This window comes from Saccopteryx bilineata, chromosome 5 (assembly GCF_036850765.1).
Source record: "Saccopteryx bilineata isolate mSacBil1 chromosome 5, mSacBil1_pri_phased_curated, whole genome shotgun sequence".
Lineage (NCBI taxonomy): Eukaryota > Metazoa > Chordata > Mammalia > Chiroptera > Emballonuridae > Saccopteryx > Saccopteryx bilineata.
In genome coordinates, this window is record NC_089494.1 from 257,164,202 (window position 1) to 257,187,924 (window position 23,723).

Genomic DNA, 23,723 nt, shown 5'->3' on the forward strand with positions numbered 1-23,723 from the left:
TCCCGGCTTCCTGGGCATCTAAACAGCCCAAAGGTGCTGGGGATGGTTGTTTTCCCTCCCACCCTCTCCTTCTCCTGCCCGCATTCCAAGGTATGAATGAATCACGTTTGTCCTCTGGGCCAACCGCTCCTGGCGGTGATGGGGCTCCTTCCAACAAGAAGGACACCAGGTGCACCTGTGCTGGACCAGCCATGCCACCCGGGGGTGGAGAAACATTCACCTGGGGATGGAGAAGCATTCACCTGGGGATGGAGAAGCATTCACCAGGGGATGGAGAAACATTCACCCAGAGGTGGAGAAGCATTCATCCGGGGTGGAGAAGCATTCACCCGGGGGTGGAGAAACATTCATCCAGGGTGGAGAAGCATTCACCCGGGGGTGGAGAAACATTCACCCAGAGGTGGAGAAGCATTCATCCGGGGGTGGAGAAGCATTCACCCGGGGGTGGAGAAGCATTCACCCAGAGGTGGAGAAGCATTCACCCAGGGGTGGAGAAACATTCACCCGGGGATGGAGAAACATTCATCCGGGGTGGAGAAGCATTCACCCGAGGGTGGAGAAGCATTCATCTGGGGGTGGAGAGGCATTCACTCAGAGGTGGAGAAGCATTCACCCAGGGGTAGAGAAACATTCACCCGGGGGTGGAGAAGCATTCACCCAGAGGTGGATAAGCATTCACCCGGGGGTGGAGAAGCATTCACCCAGAGGTGGAGAAGCATTCATCCGGGGGTGGAGAAGCATTCACCCGGGGATGGAGAGGCATTCACCCGGGGGTGGAGAGGCATTCATCCGGGATGGAGAAGCATTCACCCAAGGGTAGAGAAACATTCACCCGGAGGTGGAGAAGCATTCATCCGGGGGTGGAGAAGCATTCATCTAGGGGTGGAGAGGCATTCACTCAGGGATAGAGAGGCATTCACCCGGGGGTAGAGAAACATTCACCCAGGGATGGAGAAGCATTCACCCGGGATGGAGAAGCATTCACCCAAGGGTAGAGAAACATTCACCCGGGGGTGGAGAGGCATTCACCCGGAGGTGGAGAAGCATTCACCCGGAGGTGGAGAAGCATTCACCCGGAGGTGGAGAGGCATTCACCCAGGGATGGAGAAACATTCACCCGGGGGTGGAGAAGCATTCACCCGGGGGTGGAGAAGCATTCACCCGGGGATGGAGAAGCATTCACCCAAGGGTAGAGAAACATTCATCCGGGGGTGGAGAAGCATTCACCCGGGGATGGAGAAACATTCACCCGGGGGTGGAGAAGCATTCACCCGGGGATGGAGAAACATTCACCCGGGGGTGGAGAAGCATTCCCAGCGGAGCAGATGCTGCCGCTCCCACTGGCGGCTGCCTCTGGCATTAGCTGCCTCCGAAAACCTCATCATGCAATACTCGGTTTATTTCTCTACCAGCAGTAAGATTAATGTTGAAAAACTTAGAAAATATAGAAATATAGATATAAGCCACTCATAAGTTACCCCCCCCCCAATCCCACATTTAATATTTTTGTGTATATCATCCCAGATTTTATCGGTATAATTCCATTTGGTTGAGGGATGAGTTCCTAGTGAGCTCCTTTAATTTAACAATAGCGAACTGGGAAGCTGATTTTTTTTTCATGGCACTGAATACAATATAAAGTAGCCGGGAATGTGTTCTCGGGGCGCACGTATCTTCAGGGCCCCGGTGCGGTGTGCAGCTGGTCCCCAAAGAACCGGATCTTTTTTCCTCCGCGGTTTTCATTATTCTCTCCTGGGTATATGATGATTTCGTAGGCCCTGGTCTCATTGCGCGTGTTTCTCACTCCAAAATGCACCCTTCAGCATGTCGTTTTGGGGACTACCATGGCCTTCTTCATAATGCTTGATTACAGCGAACATCTACTTCCAAAGTGGTTGATTTTTAGTAAGGTTTTCCCATTCTACTATCACTGCTGGTTGGAGGTTTGGTCGACATTGCTTAAGGATATATAAGTAATTTAAAAAAATAAGAATGAGTCAGACTGAAGGTGCGATGGACCCAGAATCCCCCACGAAAGGGCCAGTGCCAGACGCCGTGCGGACCCCAAGAAGGGGAAGGGTCCCCAGCCCAGCACAAACATAGATTAGATTAGCCATCACGCAGGCCTCTACATTCCAAGTTCTTTGATTCCTGACCATTTTTGTAATTCTGACAGATTTAGATTATTTTGATTTCATGATGAGATTCTAAACATTCTAATAGCCCACCATTATAGATCCACCAAAACTGTGCCCTTCTCTGTGTATGATGTGTGTGAAAACATCTTTTCTCACAGAAATAGGGTTCACAGCAGACACTGTTCTGGAGCTTGCTCTTTCGACTTAATGTATCCTTGTTTACAACACGTGACACACAAGACATAATTCAGACTCAGCACAGCAGCGTTCCTTTCTTCACACCGTGAAAGTGTTCTCATCAACCGGACACAGACCTCTAAAGACACCCTGTGCCCGTGATACGCCTGTTATTTATCTAAATTGCTGTGGGAAGGTGTTCCTAGCTTTTTCCTCCAGCCCGTAGACTCCACCATGGCCTGGTGGACAGACTCGGTTGGGCTAAGGCTTGGGATGAGACAGTTAATAAAGCAAAGGTGTGTGAGAGACTCCAGCACAGCACGAATGACAAGAATTCTGACCCAATGTAGAGAAGGTGGGAAGGCTGCCCCCCCCCTGAAAAAGATGTTTCCTCTGGGACCCGACGTCTCACTCTTTGGGGAGAGAAGCTGAGAGGTATTTGAGAGAATGTGGATGGACAGTGTTACAGGATGACGGGATGGAGTGTTTGGAAATCTAAAGGAGAGGGAGAACAAGGCAATTAGAGTTTCCGAAAGCATCCAATTCCGTAGGGCATAAAGCAGGATGACGGGAATCTGAGGGAACAGCCTGTGGACAGGTCTGACGTGGACGCCAGGGGGCCTGCAGTGAAGCCGGGTTTGAGCAGGGACAGTGTGGCCTTCCTCAGTGTTTGTCCCGGGAGTGTCAGAGTAGGGGGGGCTCGCCACCGGGGCATCAGGCCTTGGAGGAGGTCAGGGAGACACCCCGGATGCTCTCTGATCCTAAAGAACATTCTTCCTAAAACCCAAAGCCCATAACCTGAGCCTCTTTCCTTAGTTTTATGACTTGGTGTTTTTCCTTTGGCCAAATACCAAAGGATATTATTTAATCCCTGTAGAGCCACACATGGAGTTCAGCTCGTGTTCGGTGCAGAGCTCATTCAACTGCCATTCATCTGAAGAGCTGAAAAAAGTGTTTCTAGCCCTGGGGCATTCACGTACCAGAAAATGGAATTTAGAAAAAGTGTGAAAAAGCATGTTTAAGAAGATGAATAAAGTCTGCGTCCAACACCAGGCGATAGAATTGAAAGCGACTTTGGAGGCCAACGAGCGGACATCTTTATTTTACTGACAAAAAAAAGGGGGGGAGGGGAGGGGAAGCACAGCGAGACCCAGCGACCTGGACAATGTCTCCTGGACAGTGAGGGCCGGAGCTGGCAAAACAAGCCTCCAGTTTCTCCGGCCATTGTTCTTTCCAGTCGACCGGGCTTCTAGAGGCCACCCCTAAGAAATAACACCTATGTGTTGCAGAGAAATCCAAATTAACTTCAAGGAATCCAATATCTGAAGAGATGCCAAGCGTCAAAGGCGCTGCCCCACCTGGCTGGCTCCGCACTATTCATGTCTCCGCGTACACGTCACACCTACAGAAAGATCTTCCTGTTGCTTCTCAGGGGCCCACTCTTTCCTCCAGACCCTGACAGGGTTCACTGGGGCGTGTCCGCAGTTCTTCTCTCTCTCCCTGCCTGCCCCGCAAATGCTGTGCGGGCCGCTGGCCGGCGATGCTGGGGGGCTGGGTGTGCGCCCCCTGCCCCTGTGCACCGCGGGGCTCTTCTCCGCCCTCCCGAGCTGAGAAGGTGACGTTCATCAGATGCATCTGTAGTAAGGTGACCAACTTTTTTACAGTGAAAAGGAGGACAATAATAAATGGAAGAGAGCAATATTGTAAATAAAAGAAACATTTTTTTCATTGTAACAATATATGCTATAATATGATAAATGCATAATAAAAACATTTGTAATATTTTATATTGTAATTATGCTTACATGCCCATTCATTTTTAATAGTAATTGGAAGAAAAAAGTACTCATTTAGATACAAATATATCACATCACACGCAATGGATCGACTCTGCATCGATCGGATACGGACATTTACAGATTAGTCTTCCAATATCAAAAAGGAGGACATGTAGGAGGACACTTTTCGAGGGAGGACGGAACTTACAAAAGAAAGACTGTCCTCCCTAAAGGACGATTGGTCACTTTAGTCTGTAGGTTCTTTTGACCTCTGACTTCCGGTCTGGTCCTGCAGATGGGAGATGATGCAGGTATTTGAAGACGGAGGTCTGTTTACCTTTCTCTGGTCCTTCCAAGTAGGTCCAAGATGCTGGTTGACTCCTTCTACATGAAGTCACAGAATTGGTCTTTGGCTCTCTTCTAGAATTAACCACTCCCTCCCCTGCCCCTTCTGGGTGGTAGAGGTGGTAATGGCTCCCCCCTGTGGCCAACTCTGGTTAATGCATTTCACCCTTGTTTTGTTTTAATCCCACCCAAGCTTTTGGGTGAGACCCTTTATTAAATTTTGGGTGAGTCCCTTTATTAATTTTTTCTCAATGTCTCCATCTAGATGTGCGCTCCCTCCTGGCTGAGGCTCTAAGAGGTGCAGTAGATGTTTGCAAGTACACGTATTTAAGTGGAGGAAAGATCACACACATTCCACAGAGCGGCACCACCGGGTGAAAACTTCAGTGAACCATAGCCGTTTGCCTGAAGGAAAGGACATGAGAGAGATGTGAAGGCCCCTTGTCATGGAAGGTGAGCGGGTCTTATAAGTAGGAGTTCAATAGATACTGTTGAAGTGAAATCGTTTCAGTCATTTCCACAGCACTGGATTGCACATCCCGGGAATGGGGCAGAGTGCATGACCTGGGGTGAAAGTGAGTCTTTGGGGCTCACCTCTGCACAGTCTCATGGGATTTCCTGTGCCACAGATTTCTTTTGTCTGCTGAAAAACAAGAGGGCGGCCCTGGCAGATTGGCTCAGTGGTAGAGCATTGACCCAGTGTGCAGATCTCTGGGTTCAATTTCCAGTCCAGGCACACAGGAGAAGGGACTATCTGCTTCTTCACCCCCTTTCTTTCTCCCCCTCTCCCCCTCCCACAGCCATAGCTCAACTGGTTTAAATGCATCTGCCCCAGGGCATGGAGCCTCTGCCTCAGGTGCTAAAAATAGTTCTGTTATAGGCATGGCCCCAGAGGGTAGAGCATTGGCCCCAAGATGGGGGTTGCCAGGTGGAACCTGGTCAAGATACATGCCGGAGTCTGGCTCTCTATCTCCCCTCCTCTCACTTGAAAAAGAAGAAGAGGAAAAAAGGGCTACATTAAGTGATTTATAAGACCTCTCTCAACTCTAAAATTCCCTAGTTCAGCATTTCCATGATGTGGGCTGGCTAGGGGAAGTCTTGGGAAGGATAAAACGAACATCAAAAAGAGGGTCTTTTGTTAAAGTTGCCATCTTGTCAGTCTCTTCATGACCTTGAACTTTGGGTCAGACAGGCCCAGACACATACCACGCACCCAGGGTCCGCCCTTGGACAACTTCGGGCCCCTTGCAGGCAGAGACTGGATTCCTTCATTGTCGAATTCTCCAACAAGGAAACAGGAGCATCGAAAGTGCCCGGCGATCACTCAGCAAATGAAGGAAGTCAATGTTCGTGGCAGAATTTCCTGGCTCTTCCTGGTCACTGCCTTCAATCCTACTTTCTGATTCTGTGTTTTCCTGCCTCTTAACCCCTTCGGACAAGGTTTCCGCTCCCAGCCCCCTACTCTCTCCTCGGGGCCCGCAGGGGGCTTTGGCTTCTCCAGAGCCGGCCCCGGTGCAGCTGGCCTTCGCACAGGTGCTTCAGGAAGATGCTTCTCCCAACAGGCCCTTAGAGACGCCACCCCCGAAGCAGACCTCCACAGCGTCTCCGCGTTGCGTGCAAGATGGAGCTCCTCTGCCTTCCCAGCTCGTCTCCTCCCTGCACCCGCGTCACCGCTCACTCACGTTTCCTTCGCCCCCGTGCGAGGGGGCAGTGGTTTTCTGAGGCATTAAGGAGCTTAGAATAGCCAAATGTCCTCAGCAACAAAGAGCCTAATTAACCTCTTGTGGGAAGCTGTCACACAGCCCGACTATCACAGCAATTGCTCAATACCTTTGGTGACAAAGAGAATCCCATGTTTTCGTCAGCACCTATTTCCCTGTCTCTCCTGGGCACGTAGCTAGACTGCATTTCCCAGCCTCCTTTGCAATCAGGTGGGGCCATGTGACCAAGTTCCAGCCAATGCAATGTGGACACCACAGATGCCTGCCACCAACACGCCTGGTCCCCAGAATGTCCCACACCAGCCTCAGTGTTCTCTTTTCTTTCGTTTGCTGTTTGGATGCAGGGCAGCCTGTGACAGAACAGGAGGCCCTCGGGGATGTTGGAGCCAGTAGGTGAAGGAGTCTGAGTCCCTAAATGATAACAGAGCCACTGGATGGAAGAGCCCAGGTCCCTGAATGAAGCAGGGCGCCCCACCCCCCTGAGACTTGGGGGCTGTTCCTTACAGCACTTGGTCTCCCTGACTACTACACTATACCCACTCACCCCAAACTGGAAGCCTGCATACCCGCCTCCTTGACCCTCCGACCTGGTGCTTCTCATGGAAACATTTGATCAATCCTAAAATAAAGTTCTACCAGGAAGTACATAAGTACATGTGTGGACAGAAACATTTCCCTAAATAGTTTTCCAGTGATGTGTGTGTGTGTGTGTGTGTGTGTGTGTGTGTGTGACAGAGAGAGAAAGAGAGAGAGGGAGGGGGGGGGGAGAGAGAGAGAGAGTTAGTTCAAGGTTGAGAAAGCTTTTTTCAGCGAAGGACACAGATTGGCTTTGATGTCTAATCATCCGGTACAGGCCGCTACAACTCAAATGACCCAGATAGAAAAATAGCACATTAGGGACGTGAAGAAGGAAGCTGTCCCCATTAGTGCGGGTAGCATGTGATTACTGTGGCAAAATTACTGTCTAGTCTCCTAGCCTGTCCTGTTTTTGGCAGAGGCTCTAGCTTATGACCTTTCTAAATTAAAGTTTTCTCTTGGAGAAGGATTTTAAGAGAGGAATTAAACAACTAGGAAGGAACAGAGAGGTTTCTGCCTTGCACAGGGGGCCAGCGATGTCACGTCCCAACCCCAAGACAGGAAACGCTTCCACTGATTAGTCCATGACCACGTGCCTTCCAGTCGTTTGGTTTGATTCTCCCATTGGCCACGGCCTGGGCACGTTAAACCAGGGAAACACCAAGCAGTTTTGTCTTCGGCATTCCTCTAGCAGCTATAATAATGAATATAATGGGGGAAAACCAAGGCAAGAACTACTTCATTTTGTCCTCTGTGTTTTTGTGTTCCGTTTAATATCTGCTTTTTCTTCTGCCGTGTGCAATGAAGTGGCCAATGTTACTACAGCCGGAATGACCCACTAAGATACCGGAAACACTAAACCCCACTGTGTATGCGGAGGATCCCAAAGGCTCTCTGGAATTGTTTAACATGGGGCGTCTCCTTAAATAATTTATCACTCTGGAAGACCGATAGGGCTAGGTTAGATTGTAAAGGGGTCCATCACAAAAGGCCGGATACAGTCTTTTTATTTGCTTCTCATTTGAGCATTCTCAATGGAGTTGGAAATGGACTGTTCCCAGCGGCAATGTTTCCTGCCAGTTTTTCATAGACCGGAGGTTCCTGACCTTTTATACAAGGAGGATTCTCATTTTCCCATTGTTGTGAGATCACCTGGGGGCGGCCGTGGTTGAGACACATGCATTCTTGGGTAGGAGTCTAGACTTGGCCCTTCTCAATATGACTTTGAGAAAGTCACCTACACTCCCTAAGCCTGTCTCCTTGTTAGTAAACCAGTGACAGGAGTGTGCACAGCCAGGCTTCCTGGGTGTTTAAGTGGGAAAGCAAAGGGCGGGGTCCGGGTCAGCAGGTGCTGGCACTTAGTAGATGGTCAGTCAGTACTGTCTCCCTCCCCGTGCTGGGCAGTGGAGAGCCCGGTGACCTCTGTGTTATCTGGGCTGAAAACTCTACAGTAACAGTATGGGCTTGTGGGGACAAGGAGGTGTCATCTGATGGCAGAGTCACTGCAGAGCGCATGACACTTTCATCTCCTCACTTCGCAGAGGAGGAATTCAAGCCTGCAAGAGGGGAAGTGAGGAGGCTACTGCCACCTAGCCAGCCAGAGGTTAGAGCCAGGACGCAACCTGGTTCTCTGTTGCCTTTTCTACCATGCACCCATTTATTGAGCATGTACGAAGTGCCAGATTTGACAACAACTCCAAGAGAGAGGCTTTCTTGTTATCCCCATTGAAGTGATAAGGCTCAGAGAGACAGTCACGGGCCTCCATTCACACACTTGGTGCATGGCGGCGTCCCTGGTCCCCTGTACTCTGAGGCCTTTGTTCTGCGTGTGGCTTTACGCCACCAGAAAGTGGCTCGGAGGTTCACCAGCACATTCCAGTTCCAGTTCCAGAGGCCAGAGCTGCAGCCACACAGACAGAGAGGACTGAGGGTATCGGATTAGTAAGCCGTCTTTCCTGATCACTGGTTTCATACCAGATAGAAAAGTTCAACCAACAAGATCACTTCCGGCCAACTAAAGGCCATCTTTGCAGACTGTGCTCTCCTGATGACTTTCAAAGGGACTTGGAGCCCAGGTGAGTTGACAGGATAACAGAATAAATCATCGTCGTTCCCACAAACACAGGTTTCACGGGGCGATGAGGTCATTCCCTTTAACTGTCCAGTCCAGACTGCCATGGCCCAGCTCTGGAAGTCCCCGTGCTCAAGGCAGCGTCGGTGTCTGGGTGCCCAGACTGAGGGGCGGACACCCGGGCCTGCCGGTGTGATCCTCGCAAGAGCGCTCGGTGTGGCAGGGGCTGCAGCTGGAGAGGCCCTTGCAGGTGACAACAGATTCAAGCAGCGCCCACCGAGGAGGAGGGAGTGCGGTTCACAGCCTGGGCAGCTTCTGCGTTATCAGTGTGTCCCCTTTCCTGCTGAGTTTCAGACCCTTGACTTTCTAACGAGAGGATCTTCTGGCCCAAACCTGCAGCTTGATATTGTGGGAAAACCACACACGAAAGCGGAATCAAATGGGTCAGTCAGTACCCTGCACGGTGCTGAGCTGGTCTCCTGCAAGGATGCGGAGCACAATAATGACACAGTGGCCTCGGACAAGGGTCTTACCTTTCCTTTTTTATTTTATTGTATTGATTTTTAGAGAAGAGGAGAGAGACAGAGAAAGAGAGAGAGAGGACAGGAAGCATTAACTCTTAGCAGTTGCTTCCTGTGTGTGCCTTGACCGAGCAAGCCCAGGGATTTGAACCGGTGACCTCAATACCTCAATGTTCCAGGTTGAGGTTTTATCCACTGAGCCACCACAGGTCAGGATTATCTTTTCTTAAAAAAAAAAAAATTTATATATATATATATATAATATATATGGAAAAATTGGATAGATACCTGCAAAAACAAACAAAAAAACTAGACCATCAACTTACACTATACACAAGAACAAACTAAAAATGGACAAAGGATTTACATGTAAGTTATGAAACTATAAAAATCCTAGAAGAAAACGTTGGCTATAGACTCTCAGACATCTCTCGCAGCAATATTTTTGCTGACATATCTCAGCAGGCAAGTGAAACACAGGAAAAAAAAATAGACAAATGGGACTACATCAAACTAAAAAGCTTCTTACCTTTTCTTGACCCCAGTGCCTACATCTATAATAGGAGACAACACAGTACTTACCTCGAAGGTTGCAAAGGGAATTACATGCGCTTAGTGAGCATAGCACCCTTAGAACAAGCCTGAGCCTGTGCAAAGGGCCACGTAGGCACAATGTATGCCATTGTTATGTATTTTGTATCAGGAATATGGAGATACTAGTAGCACGTGTGTAGGACTGTTGTGAGGAGCAAATGACGGATGTTTCCGAAGGGCTCAGCACAAAGGAGGCACTGGACCCAAGCAGTAGGTCTCAGGCAGAGAGAGAGACGGACCCGAGACACCTCTGAGGGCGTTGCTCTGGGGATCCGGAAAGCGGACGCCCGCGTCCTGTCTACCAGTGACCACGTGACCACTACACAGGTTGGGTGATTGTTTCGGGAGGTGATGATAAAGGAAAATGAACGAGTCGGCTCAGCCGCAGGCCGGGCCCGGGCCGGGAGCCCTGGCTGCGACCGGACTCAGCCCTCGGAGATGGATGTCGCCTTGAGCAAATCTCTCCTCCACTTTGACTTCAGTTCGCTTTTCTGTGGAAAGAGAGTCTAGGGGATGCCCCAAGTTCCTTTGAACGTTGGTGTTAAATAACTTTGGGGCATGGCTCTCCTCCACTGCTTGTGGGGCCGGGAAGTGGAAAATCACCGCTGTGAACCACCTAACATCCAGACCCGACGGCGATGGCCCTGACAGCCACCACCGCGTCGCGGGTCCATGGCGCTCTAGTCACTCGTTCCACAAATATTTTTGAGCTGTCCTTATGGGCCAGGCACTGTTCCATCTACCAATGAACAATTCAGTGACAAATCCAATTTCGGCTCTTCACGGGTGGGTGGGCAAACAAAGAAATGAAATAAACTGCAAATGGAGGTAGTGTTGTGATTTCAGACGGGGGCGGCTGGGGAGGCCCCAGGAGAAGGTGGCGTGGATATCCGATGTCCGTCTCTGCTGTGATGCTGTGATGGAGCTCGGGCTGGTCCCCACGCGCAGAGCCTGGCGTGGAGCTTGGCTCTGAGGACCCGTGGGAGGAACAAATGTCTGAATGAGCAGAACCTGAATCCTGAAAAGACTGATTTGGATGCATATGGGAATAGTCAGTATATTTTCATCTGAAATAAATTAGCTCTGACAGTTTCCAGAGCCGGGCTGAAACGATTACAGTACCATTATTTCAAAATCTGAGCAGCAGACAGGAATGAGAGCTCCATTCTCCCACACCAGGCCAAGCAGTGGAGGCTCCGCGCAGTTGGAGGTGTTTTTTGCACATTGCTGCCCCCTGGTGGTGGTATGAAATACAGACACAGCTGCCCATTGGTTTTCTTCTAAGGTAGAAGAGGCCAAGGGGAGAACGCCATCGTCCTTGGGGTATTAATAGGAATTGAACTATCAGTGTGGTGTCCACACCTTTCAAATACATGATATGAACAGAATGGCCTTAAGGGGAAAATGGCTATAGCCTAGGAAATGAGGACTATTTTAAATAAGTCAGTACAATGGCAAAGCATCTTATTGCACTGTGGTAGAGCAGGTCATCTCCTCTTAAATATCACTTTTCATGGCTTTAAAGCGATTGTAACGCATCAGAGCTCATAGGAGCCTCAGACATTTTCCAGTCTCAGATTCCAGGGGTGCTTCCTAGGAATTCTCTGTGGACTTCAAGCACTCTCTGAACTTCTGTTTGGAAACCGGACTTCCGAAATGTATTGGAAATTGTCGGTTCCAAATAGTTGGGAAACCCTGAGCTATCTGTTCAAGAGGAGTCCTCCCGGGGAATACAACCTTGTGTCTGCTCATCACTGTGGCTCTACACGCATTTCCTGTTTTACCTCTTATCACAGTGACTGGTGATCAGGTTGCTTCTGTCACTGACTGAACTTGTAACAAAGTTTCCTAACCACTCTGAGCCTCTGTTTTCTCTTCTAACAAAAACAAAAACAACAACAATAACAAAAAGAAGACAAAGAATACTCATGAAATAAGGTCAATCAAATGCAGAAAAAATGAATAGACATGTGAAATAATGCAGTAGAATATCAGATGCCTATTAGATGCCCTTGAAATGCTTTTAAAGGCAAGCTTGTTAAACATTGATATGTCTATAAACTTAGAAAGTATTTAAGGGTCATAAGTGATATGAAGACTTATCTGATGAATTATTTTTGGAATTAAGCTCCTTGCAAGCTATGAACAATCTATCAAATAGAAATAATTCTTACTGATAGGCTTTGGCTCTTTTTTTCCTCGTATAGCTCTGTCAGAGAGTATTTGAAAACCAGTAGAAGGAAAATTTTGCTGTCTTTTGTGTGTGAGAATAACACTGCTGACCCCATTTCTGTTCACATTTAGATTGAGAATAATATTCTATTATAAAGGATGCTGTTTCCTCTATTATGTACCCAAGAAACCCACCTTGGGTCTGCATCTTATGGTCCTTATTTGCAGAAACAATTGCCATTTTTTCTTTTAAATCTTCATAATTCTTATTTTTTATTATTATAAAATTAATATGTGATGTCTGTATATAAAATTGAAACATTACAGAAACACATCTCCTACAAAGAAACATTTTTTACAATCCCAACCATGTTTCAAAGGTTTGACATATTACTGTATTCATTTTATGGAATGAATATACGTGTGTGTGCGCGCGCGCGCGTGTTAGCAAAAAATGAGATCTTACTCACACGTTGCTCTACAATTAGATTTTTCAAACTTTTATACATTTTGGATAAGCTCTATCAATCTGCCTCCTGTTTGTCTCTCTAAAATTGTGTCGTATTCCACAGTGAGGTATATAATAGGTGATCAAAAAACCCCAAGTATACAAGGCCTCTCAAAGACTGGAGAAAAAGAAGCCATGAGTGGGAGTGTCCCATTTGAGACTTCAGAGCAGTGGCATGTAGGGGGCGCTGGACCCATGGATGCTGAAGAACCCAGAACCAGTGTGGACAGTCTTCCTTAGCAGCTGAGAGGTGCCCGGTACTCTCTTATCCCATCTTACCTATAAGAATCATAGACCTTAAGTAGTCAGTTTAATGGTTCATAGTTTAAGCCTCAATGTCATTTACTCAATCAACAAACATTTTAAAGTGTACTCCGAGACAATCAAGAATGTTGAAATAAATTTGCTTAATAGGTGAATACCAGTCAGTGTCCACAGGGCCATGATCAAGCACGTTCCACTGGACACAACTCCTTTTGTGTTTCTCCGGACAGGAATAATCGGTATTATCGGTTTCCTATAATTTATAGAGTCATAAAACAGTTCAAAGACAATGGAAGGCAGAGGTCATCGGAAGGGTGTATTAGACTGAACACCCATGAATATTTCCTGCCCATGTCAAAGCCTTTTACAACTTTTCCTGACGAATTTCACATGGAGAGAGAACTGGGAAAATGCAGCATATAAATCTGAAAACAATGGAGATGAAGGCAGCGACGAAAGAGCAGAATGAATCCATTCACAAGATGGGTTTTGGAGGAGGGGGGGTGAGCTGGCCGAGGACCACTGCTGCAGAAGCCGGAGGGGATGCTGTGGGCCCACCTAAGTGGACGACCTGCCTGCGCACTCGGTATTCATTCACAGGCGATGGAGATTTCACTTTGGACGGCAGGCCAGCCAGACCTCCCAGGTGGCAGCACCTATCAGCCCAAGCATCCTCCTCTCCGGGGCTGCAACTGCCCAGGATCTCCTCGCTTTGACCGGACCTGTGGCCTGGTTTCTTGTTTTCAGGTTGGATTTCCGTTTAGAGCACAGCCTCTCTGGCTCTGACCCTTCCTTCTTCCCAAGGAGGCTGACCCTTCTCCTTGCCGGTTCCTTCCTGGTGATGTTGTTCTGAGCATAGACTCCCGAGTCACTTGGATGAGGCTGGACACTGGCCACGGCCTCTCTCACCAGGTGGGCTCGGAACACGGAGAGAAACTGCAGACTTTCAGAGATCCTTCAAACATCATGTGTGAAGATGATCCCATTTCTTATTTTTCTGGTTCAGCTCTTGGTTTGAACCCAAACGCCAGCTGAGACAGGTGTCATGGGGATTCTAACGGACACTCAAGTCCTATTCTGTAGAGCAGGGGTCCCCAAAATTTTTACACAGGGAGCCAGTTCACTGTCCCTCAAGACCATTGGAGGGCCAGACTATAAAAAAAAACTATGAACAAATCCCTTTGCACACTGCACATATCTTATTTTAAAGTAAAAAAACAAAACGGGGACAAATACAATATTTAAAATAAAGAACAAGTAAATTTAAATCAACAAACTGACCAGTATTTCAATGGAAACTATGGGCCTGCTTTTGGCTAATGAGATGGTCAATGTCCGGTTCCATATTTGTCACTGCTAGCCGTAACAAGTGATATGACACGCTTCCCGAGCCGGACGCGTGCATGCCGCGTCACCGGAAGTAGTACTGTACGTGAGCGACGCTGCTACATACAGTACTCCAGGAGCACAGGATATGGATGCTGACCACCAATGAAAGAGGTGCCCCTTCCAGAAGTGTGGCGGGGGCCGGATAAATGGCCTCAGGGGGCCGCATGTGGCCCGCAGGCCGTAGTTTGGGGACCCCTGCTGTAGAGGGCGTTTCCTCTTTCCCCATGTCTGAGAGATTTCAAGGGTGCAGTGGGACCCGGCACACTTCAAGCTTTCCCGACCACCTCTGAATCTTCTGCGGCTCCTGTGTGAGTCTGGTCTGTGTATTGGCACCACATGTGGCATGGTCGATCTTTGTTCTGTTCCCCAGTGAGCCACCTCCTTCCTTGATTTCCATCCCAAATCCCCACCCACACAAGCCCCTGTTTGTCTGCTCTGGTGGAGACAGAGCAGTGCTCAAAACCACTCAAAACCGAATGCCAGTAACCAAAATCCTTGTCTTAAGTGTCCCGTTAGCCGCCCGGTCGTGCTGCTGGCTGTATTCTTTCTCCGCACTTCTTCCCTCTCCTTGTCTCTTCCTCAGGAGGAATAAAACCCAGATTTTCTCTACTTCCTCTTGCAAAGTGACCCAACTTGGTCCCGGCACCCTTTCCCTCCTGCAAGTTCAAATCCAGACCCTCTTTGGCATGCGGAAGGCTCATGGACCCAACGTCCTTCTTAGTTGCAGGTGACAAAACCGGATTCCGGATGAATTAAAGCGGAAGAGCTGATTGGGGGAAATTCACGAGCTCAGGAGCAGACAGGGCTGCTGGGGTACCGGGCCGGAAATGGGCCGGCACCTGGGGAGGAGACCAGAGAGAGACGCGAAATCACGGAGAAGCCATCTGCCTGACGCAGACGTCCGGCTGGCACCGCACTGCCCCCGTGGGTCAGCTGCTGTGGCACCACTGCCCCTGGCGGCTGGTCTCATTTCCTACGGGGACTCCCACACAGAAACAGGGGTTCGAGATCCTGGAGAACAAAACAAAATGTCCACTGGCCACCACAACTCATCGACATGCTTTGTGAAGAAGAGCTATGTTGCATCGCTCCTTTTTACCCCTCCCCCACCCAGGGCCCTTGAAGAGGAGCTGCCCTGGGCAGGGACCCTTTCCGCTGCTGACCTAAATCGTGTTCCTTTCTGTCTGTCCTTAGAAGGAGGAACTTGCTACAATCAGTTTTTTTTGTTTGTTTGTTTTTTATTTTATTTTATTTTATTTTATTTATTTATTTTTTACAGAGACAGAGAGTGAGTCAGAGAGAGGGATAGACAGGGATAGACAGACAGGAACAGAGAGAGATGAGAAGCATCAATCATTAGTTTTTCATTGCGCGTTGCAACACCTTAGTTGTTCATTGATTGCTCTCTCACATGTGCCTTGACCGCGGGCCTTCAGCAGACCGAGTAACCCCTTGCTGGAGCCAGCGACCCTGGGTTCAAGCTGGTGGGTTTTTTCCTCAAACCAGATGAGCCCACACTCAAGCTGGCGACCTCGGGGTTCCGAACCCGGGTCCTCTGCATTGCAGTCCGATGCTCTATCCACTGCGCCACTGCCTGGTCAGGCAATCGGTCTTGATTTTAAACATTTTGTTGCCCATGACTATACCTTTACCCACTTCAATATCTTCAGAGCCTCTGGTGAAGTTAGTCTCAGAGATGGAAAATCTAATCCTTGGGAGTGGTATGTGATTCCCTCAAGGTTACATAGCCGGGGGGGGGGACAGATTCTAGTGGCACACTCGTGGAAAATCACTGCTCTAAACACAACTTATCTACATTCTAGACATTTTAATATATCTTAATTTTATTATTATAAGATATTTGAAAATTCTCATTCTTATTTCTTTGACATATGAATAGTTTAAAAATATTTCTTTACTTTCAAATATAAGATTACTTTCTAGTTATCTTCTTGTTATTAATTTCTAACTTAATTCTACTATGGGTCAGAATATATTCTGTATTATTTCAACCTAAACAATTTTTAGACTTGCTTTATTTTAAAATATTGGCACATACTTCACAGGTATATTTGATATTATGCAGTTGTTAGACGCAGTAACCTGTGTAAATAAATTGGGTTGATTATGTTTTAGCATGTTGTCAAATCTTTCTAATTATTTTTTATCTACTTGTTCTATTGATTACTGAGTGAGCTATATTAATATCCATCATTTTGATTGTGGATTTGCATATTTTTCTGCTTAGCTCTCTTCATTTCTACTGCTTTAGAAATATTGGGGCCATTTTATTAGATACATGTTTGTTTATAAATACTGCATTTTCCTGGTGAAACCAACTTTTATCAATAAAAAAGTCCTTCTTGCACTCTTAGTCATGTTTCTAGCCTGAGGGCCTGCTAGGTCATACCATTCCTTTTCTTTTAATATTAAATTTATTGAGGTATAATTTCATACAATAATGCTCATCTTTTATAAGAACATAGCCTAATGAGTTTTAAAAAATGTATTATGTATAGCTATGTAAGCACTACTGTGCTCAAGACATAAGATATTTCCGCCACTCTATAATGTTTCTTCTAGCCTCTTCGGAGTACATTTCGCCTAAATACTTCTTCCTCCATATTCTTTTTCTCTTTCCTACTGCCTTCTTTTTTAAAATAAAAATTCTAGTTTATTCTTTTATTAACATATTATTATAATTTATTTACTCTCTATACCTTACTGTGCTATCCATATTACAATGGAATACAAAATATACATAGTGAATTTTACTAAAGAATGCAATAAACTGCTGACATCGTCTCTTATCAGTTTTCTAAGCTTTAAAGTATGTTTTCATGACTTACTGAAGTCCAATATAAATTATTGCTTTTATCACATCCCAGTCCATACAATAGAACTCTTTAAAAACATTAGAATTCTTAAACTGCATTTACCTACTCCTGATATATCTGTTATTATTATTGGTTACTTAAATTCTCCCTAAAGCTCGGCCCTGGCCGGTTGGCTCAGCGGTAGAGCGTCGGCCCGGCGTGCAGGAGTCCCGGGTTCGATTCCCGGCCAGGGCACACAGGAAAGGCACCCATTTGCTTCTCCACCGCTCCCCCTCTCCTTCCTCTCTGTCTCTCTCTTCCCCTCCCGCAGCCAAGGCTCCATTGGAGCAAAGATGGCCCGGGCGCTAGGGATGGCTCTGTGGCCTCTGCCTCAGGCGCTAGAATGGCTCTGGACGCAACAGAGCGACGACCTAGAGGGGCAAAGCGTCGTCCCCTGGTGGGCGTGCCGGGTGGATCCCGGTTGGGCGCATGTGGGAGTGTGTCTGACTGCCTCCCCATTTCCAGCTTCGGAAAAATGGGAAAAAAAATTCTCCCTAAAGCTCAAAACCCTAAAGAATTTTTATTTAATATAGTTAATATTTATTTAGGTTTATACATGCTAATTAATTTTTTTTCCATATATCTTTGAACTTCTATCTAGGACCATTTTTCTTCTCTTTGGTGTTTCTTTTAGTTTCTTGTTAAAAAATTTTCTGTTTTGGTCTGTAAGTGACTCTATTTTATCTTTGTATTTAAGGGATATTTTCCCTGGGTATAGGAATTTGAGTTGGCACTAATTTTCTGTTGCACTTGGAAAACATTTTACTACTATTTGTTATTTTTTGGTCTTTTATTGTTTGTGTTGAGAGTCAGCTGCAGATAACATATTTTAAATTCATCTGTTGTTTGATATTTTTCTCTTTTTATTTGGTTTTCATCAGTTTCATTATAATAGTACGATTGGGATTTATAGCATTTTTGCATATTTTTCTATTGAGCTTTCTTTACTTTTATTGCTTTAGAAGTCTTGAGGCCATATTATCAGTTACATGTTTGTTTATAAAAATGGCTCTGCATCTTTCTATAACTATTTAAATGCATTTTCAGTCATTACGTCTTCCAATATTATTTCCACTTCATTTTTTCCTTCCAACAGTGTTTTCAGATGAGTCTGTCCCACCCCTAGCATGGCAGAAAATGTTTACTTTGATCCAACTTGTTATCAAGTTTTTCCAAAGTGTTACCCCATTTCTTTGGGGAGGAAAAAAACCTTAGGACTCCTAATTTTTATTTTTTCTATATTTTTCTATTGTTGCTATAACAAAGTAGTGGCTGGAAACAACACAAGTTTTTTATCTACATTTCTTCAGGTTAGAAGTCCAACACAGGTCTCTCTGGAAGAAAATCAAGGTTAAGGATGTGTTGTTATTTTCTGGAAAACCTAAGGGAGAATATGTATCCTTGTGGACAGTTTCCCTAGGTTATTGCTCCTCTTTCTTCACCATTAGAACAAGGGAAGTCAGATTAATTTCTTCTCATGCTGCCATCTCTCTGGGTCTCTAACTTCTGACAGCCTCTTTCCCACTCTTAAGGACCCCTGTGATTACATTGGGCCACCTGGATAATCCAGGATAATCTCCCAAATTTAAAGACAGTTGATTAACAACTTAATTCCGTCTATGGATTTGACTCTCCTTTGCCATGTATTAATAATCTGACACTTCCATAGGCTGTGGGATTTGGATGTGGGCATCTTTGTAGGGGAGGGCATTGTTCTGCCTACTGCAGAGCTCATACTTGTCTTACCTTGATTTACATTCCATTAAGCAAGTTATATAATTGCCAGTGTAAATCAGGTTTGGGAGCTGTTATAAACTGAATGTTTATGCCCTCTGCCCACCCCAACTGATTCATATATTGAAGCTCTGATCTTCCCAGGTGGCTTTATTTAAAGATGGGCTTCTAAGGAAGTAATTTTGGTTAAATGAAGTTATAAGGGTGGGGCCCTGATCTGATAGGATTAGTGTCTTTATAAGAAGAGACACCAGAGACTGCGCTCTTTCTCTCTTCTGTCAGAAGAGGTCACATGAGCAAACAACAAGACAACAGCTGCTACCAGGTAGGAAGAGACTTCCCACCAGAAAGCAAATTGTTGAGAACATTGATCTTAGACTATTAGCCTCCAAGACCATGAGACAACAAATGAATGTTACTGAAGTCACTTACTTTATGGTATTTTGTTATGATAGCCTGAGCTAACACAGGAGCAAACAAACATCTGTGACCCTTGGCGGTGTCACACTAAATGACAGAAACAGAAAGGAGCCCAGAACTATGTAGGGTTCGTTCAACATACCTCAGCATCAGATGGCCTCATTTAAAAGAGAGAAGTAGAGCACTGGGTAAGCCAGTAAGTTAGTGAAGAGAAGGTCGGATGAGAGAGAAAACTGTGGCAAATTTTTTTACTCTTCCATAAAACTTTCATTGAAAAAACAAACAAACAAAAAAAAAACCTTTCATTGAACTCTTCTTAAATTAAGTATTCAAAACCCCAAATCCACACATAGAATTAAATTGCAAGTAAATGCATAGGTGTGTTTGTGTTTTGTTTTGTTTTTGTTTTTGTTTTTTTTGTTTTTTTGTGAGAGAATCTATGAATTTCATTGCATCTGAAAAAATTTTGGCCACAGAAACAATGGGTCCTGACCATAGCCTGCCTTCTGTTTTTGTCATTTGGGTATAGCCACTTCCACTATTGAACTGTACGTCCTTGAGACTCATACAGCAGGACCTACGTCTGATAGACTTTTCAGCCAACCCATAACACTTACCATGATGGTTGGGGCTTAGTTGGTGCTCAATCAATATGAAGTTAATGGTAGGGTGGGCCATTGCTTTTATGACTTGAACAGTTGCAGAGTTAATGATTTAACCACATTGTTTCAGCTTCAGCCACTTTCCTCCCAAAAAGCTGAGTATGTTTATAATAACAGACTGCTTCCAGAGCTTCTTGCCAAGTGACGGCACTTCACCCTTTACGAGGAAAAAAAAAAATCCAATTCATTTTTTAAAACATCTTAAGGAATTTTTAAGAGGCGCTCTAGTGTTCTGTGGTCAGATTGTTCGCATGTCTCCGATTGTCTCTGCTCTGGAGCCCAGAGTCGCCACCCATGCCTTGTTAAAGCTCGTATCAACGGTAAGCCCACGAGTGAGAATTTTATTAACAGAAAGGAGGGCCCCTACGAGGAGCTGAGGGTAAGAAGTTTATTGATTACGAGCCTCCTCTGTCTAGAAATTTAAACAGTCTGGCTATTTAGATTCAACCGATTTGTGACTTAAACCACGGAAATACTTTCCTGTTAAAACAACAGGACAGTCACTGAATTTTGCTTCTCCAAGGACTTCTCACTGGAGCTGATAAACATCATCGTCCAGTGTGCTTATAATAAACACAACACCGGAAACCTTGTTTTGTACGTGTGTGTGTGTCAGCAGTGATGGATGACACACCTTCTTGGTCTTGGGAGAGCCTGACACGTTTTTCTACTTCAGTGTTGAGAATCCCAGGATCACCAACCCAGAACTGGACGGAAGCTGAGGGGTTATCGCCTGTGGCTCCTTGCCTGCTGCAGGAATTCCTTCTACTGCAGTGTGTTCCAAAGATGCTTAAACTGCAAATCATAAAAGAAATAAATTTTATACCACAACCACATAAGTGTTAGCGCGCGCGCACACACACACACACACAGCAGGACTGCTCAGGACAAGATAGCATAGAGGAAAAGTCCATTAAAGCCCATTTGGTTTGTTCATTCACATTCAGCTTCTACCCTGGCCTTCCAAACATGACTCTGGGTCTCTAAGGCCCTGACATGGAGGTAGAGAAACACACTTTAAAAAAAAATGATGTGCCTAAAGATGGTGAAGAACGGCAATAACAATGAAGAAGACGATGATAGGGATAGTGATGCCAAGAGTAGCTCGCGTTCACTGAGCACGTACTGAATTCCAAGTTCTCGCACAAGCGCTTACGACGCCTGATTTCACCTGCTCCTCAAAGACGGTGTACGAGGCAGGTACCTCTACCACTTCTATGTACGGGCGACATCGCTGAGACCTGGATACAGAAAGCCACGTGCCCAGGACCTCATAGCCAGTGGTAACTAGTGGGCTAGGGTTCGAGCCCCAATTTATCTAATTCCAGATCTCCTCACTTCGACTTCCTGAGAGATCTCTTATTAGAAGGCTCTGGCCAAGGAGACTGAAATAAAAGTGTTCCTTTTTCACCAGATGAAAAGGAAATAACACCAGGTGAGTGAGCGGGGCCTTGAGCAGCAGCTCTGGCCAATGAACTTGCACCTTCCCAGGACGGAAACCTCCTATTTTTGTAGAAGAACACCCACCACTTGGCGTTACTCTTCCTGACAGCGGCGGGTTACAGGCCCGACTGGACTGAGTTTCTGTCAAGGGGAATTTACTGCAATTTCGAGGATGATTCTTGGAAGAGATGGCTGGTTTGCATTTTTTATACAGGTTCTAAAAATATGTCGGGTTTGATCTTCATCGCCTTGTGTAAACTTCTGGCTTTCCTCCCCCCTCTCCTGACTTTCGGTGTCCCCGGCCTTTGCAGGCAGTGGCTGAGGCTGAACCGCCCCCAGCTTCGGGACCTTGACCCACGCTTTGTAGTGAGCTCCGGCTGTTTCTCTGCAAATCCGAAACCCTGCTCTCCTTAGAGAGGAACTCTGGAACCCGGAGCCCTCCCTCTACACAAATCCTTGTCACGTGCCAGACTGGGGATCCCCGAATAGCTCTGCAGCCACCAGCCAGCCTGAGAAAATGAAAACATAGTTTCATCTGTAGATCGTGACAATACCATAGTGAAAATGGCAAGAGGTCTTGTGCTTGAGTCGTTGTGGCTTATGATGAGCTGGGAAATACACTAAATGTTGTGCCGAGGTTGCCTGTGACTTCACAGCAACACCTCATCAACCTTCATGCCCAAATTCTATCACCTTGAGCCTCCCTGATGTGAGTGCTGGGGCGTAGCCTCTCTCGGGGTGCCCTGGCTGTTTCTGGGCTGTCCGGCGAGGCTCACCCGCTCAGGGACACGGACACTGGCTCTCCGGCCACGGGTTCCCTGTTGTGCCGCTAGGTTGCATGTCTGCTTCCAGGGGCTGGTGGCGGCCTCCTTTCTGGGAAGCGTGCTTGCTAGTAGCTGCTGCATTCCACCATTTCGGCCTCAGGGGAGGTTGGCAGTATTCCTCTGTCTGTTAACCCCCCCCCCCCCGAAGCAGGGGGCAGGACCATACATAACCCTAACCAGTGACTGGGATCGGGCCGTGGGGCAGGGTTGCAGTGAAGTTTCGGAGAGCCTGGAGGAGATGTGCCATGCGGGCAATAACTTGTCACTGTGCCCAGCGGGCTTATTCCCGGCCTAGGACTCTTTGCAGATGGCTTCCCTTTCTGTGTGGTGGCCTATCCACATACCTCCCCCATCAGCTAACTTCCCACGGCCACAGACACTCCCGGCATAGTCCCTGCAGACTGTGGGGCAAACTGGTCCTCACCTCGTCTGGGACTGGTACCCGGCCCTGGGTTCTTTTCTCTGCATCAGTATCTTCCCAGGATTCCTGACAGCGAGGACCTCGACCCCCTATGAGGGACACTCCATGGGTGCAAGTCTGGCCCAGTCACCCCAAAGAGATGATCCCCCAGCGTCGAGCATCAGCACATCACCGGAAGACACAGTTCATCGGGGCCAATACCAGCAGCGTGTGAGGGACGAGACAACTCCTTCCCTCCGCCTTCCTTCTTCTGTGGGAGGAAACTGCGTTGGAGTAACACTCGGGCCGCTCACCCTGGCCCCTCTCCAGCGAGGGGGCAGCGACTTACCCGATCGCTGTGCTTGGAGAAGGAGCCCAGTCTGTCTCTCTCCATCACTGCTTGTTTCAGAAGTGAATATTCGGGAGCACATCTTCACAGAAAGAACCCAAACTCAGCCCAGCTGGCATCTGTAAGGCGGCACATTTGTCTAATTCCAGGTCGCAGTACTGACAGTAAAGACCATACTTTCATTTCTATTTATTTGATTCCTAGGATTTTCTACCAGTTGATTTCCGGGTTGTATGGTTGTATGGTCTCTGCAGCAGATACTCAATTCTGCCATTGCTGGGCAGCAACAGCCATAAACAAACAATACATAAAGGAGTGATTATGACTGTTCCAATAAAACTTTATTGACAAAAACAATGGGCCAGGTTTGACTCCCGGCTGTAGTTGGCCAAGCTCTGTTCTAGTTATTAGCTCCAGGCTCCTCAGCTTAGCATTCAAGGCCCCTCATTTAGACCCTACCTATTCCTTTAGCTCTGCCCACTCTCACCGCTCACTTTTCACCTCCTTTGCCTCCCCACTTAGCACCAGAGATACTAACTGGTTGTAACAACCCCACCCCCACTTACACGCACACACATGCTTACACACATACACCGTGTGTACACGTATACTCACAGATGCTCTGCTTTGCCATGTTTCTGTGATTTTATATTCATTATTTCCTCTACCTGAATAGATTTTCTTCCTTATTCATCTGGTCAAATCCTACTTGTGCCTGACCTGTGGTGGCACAGTGGATAAAGCGTCGACCTGGAAATGCT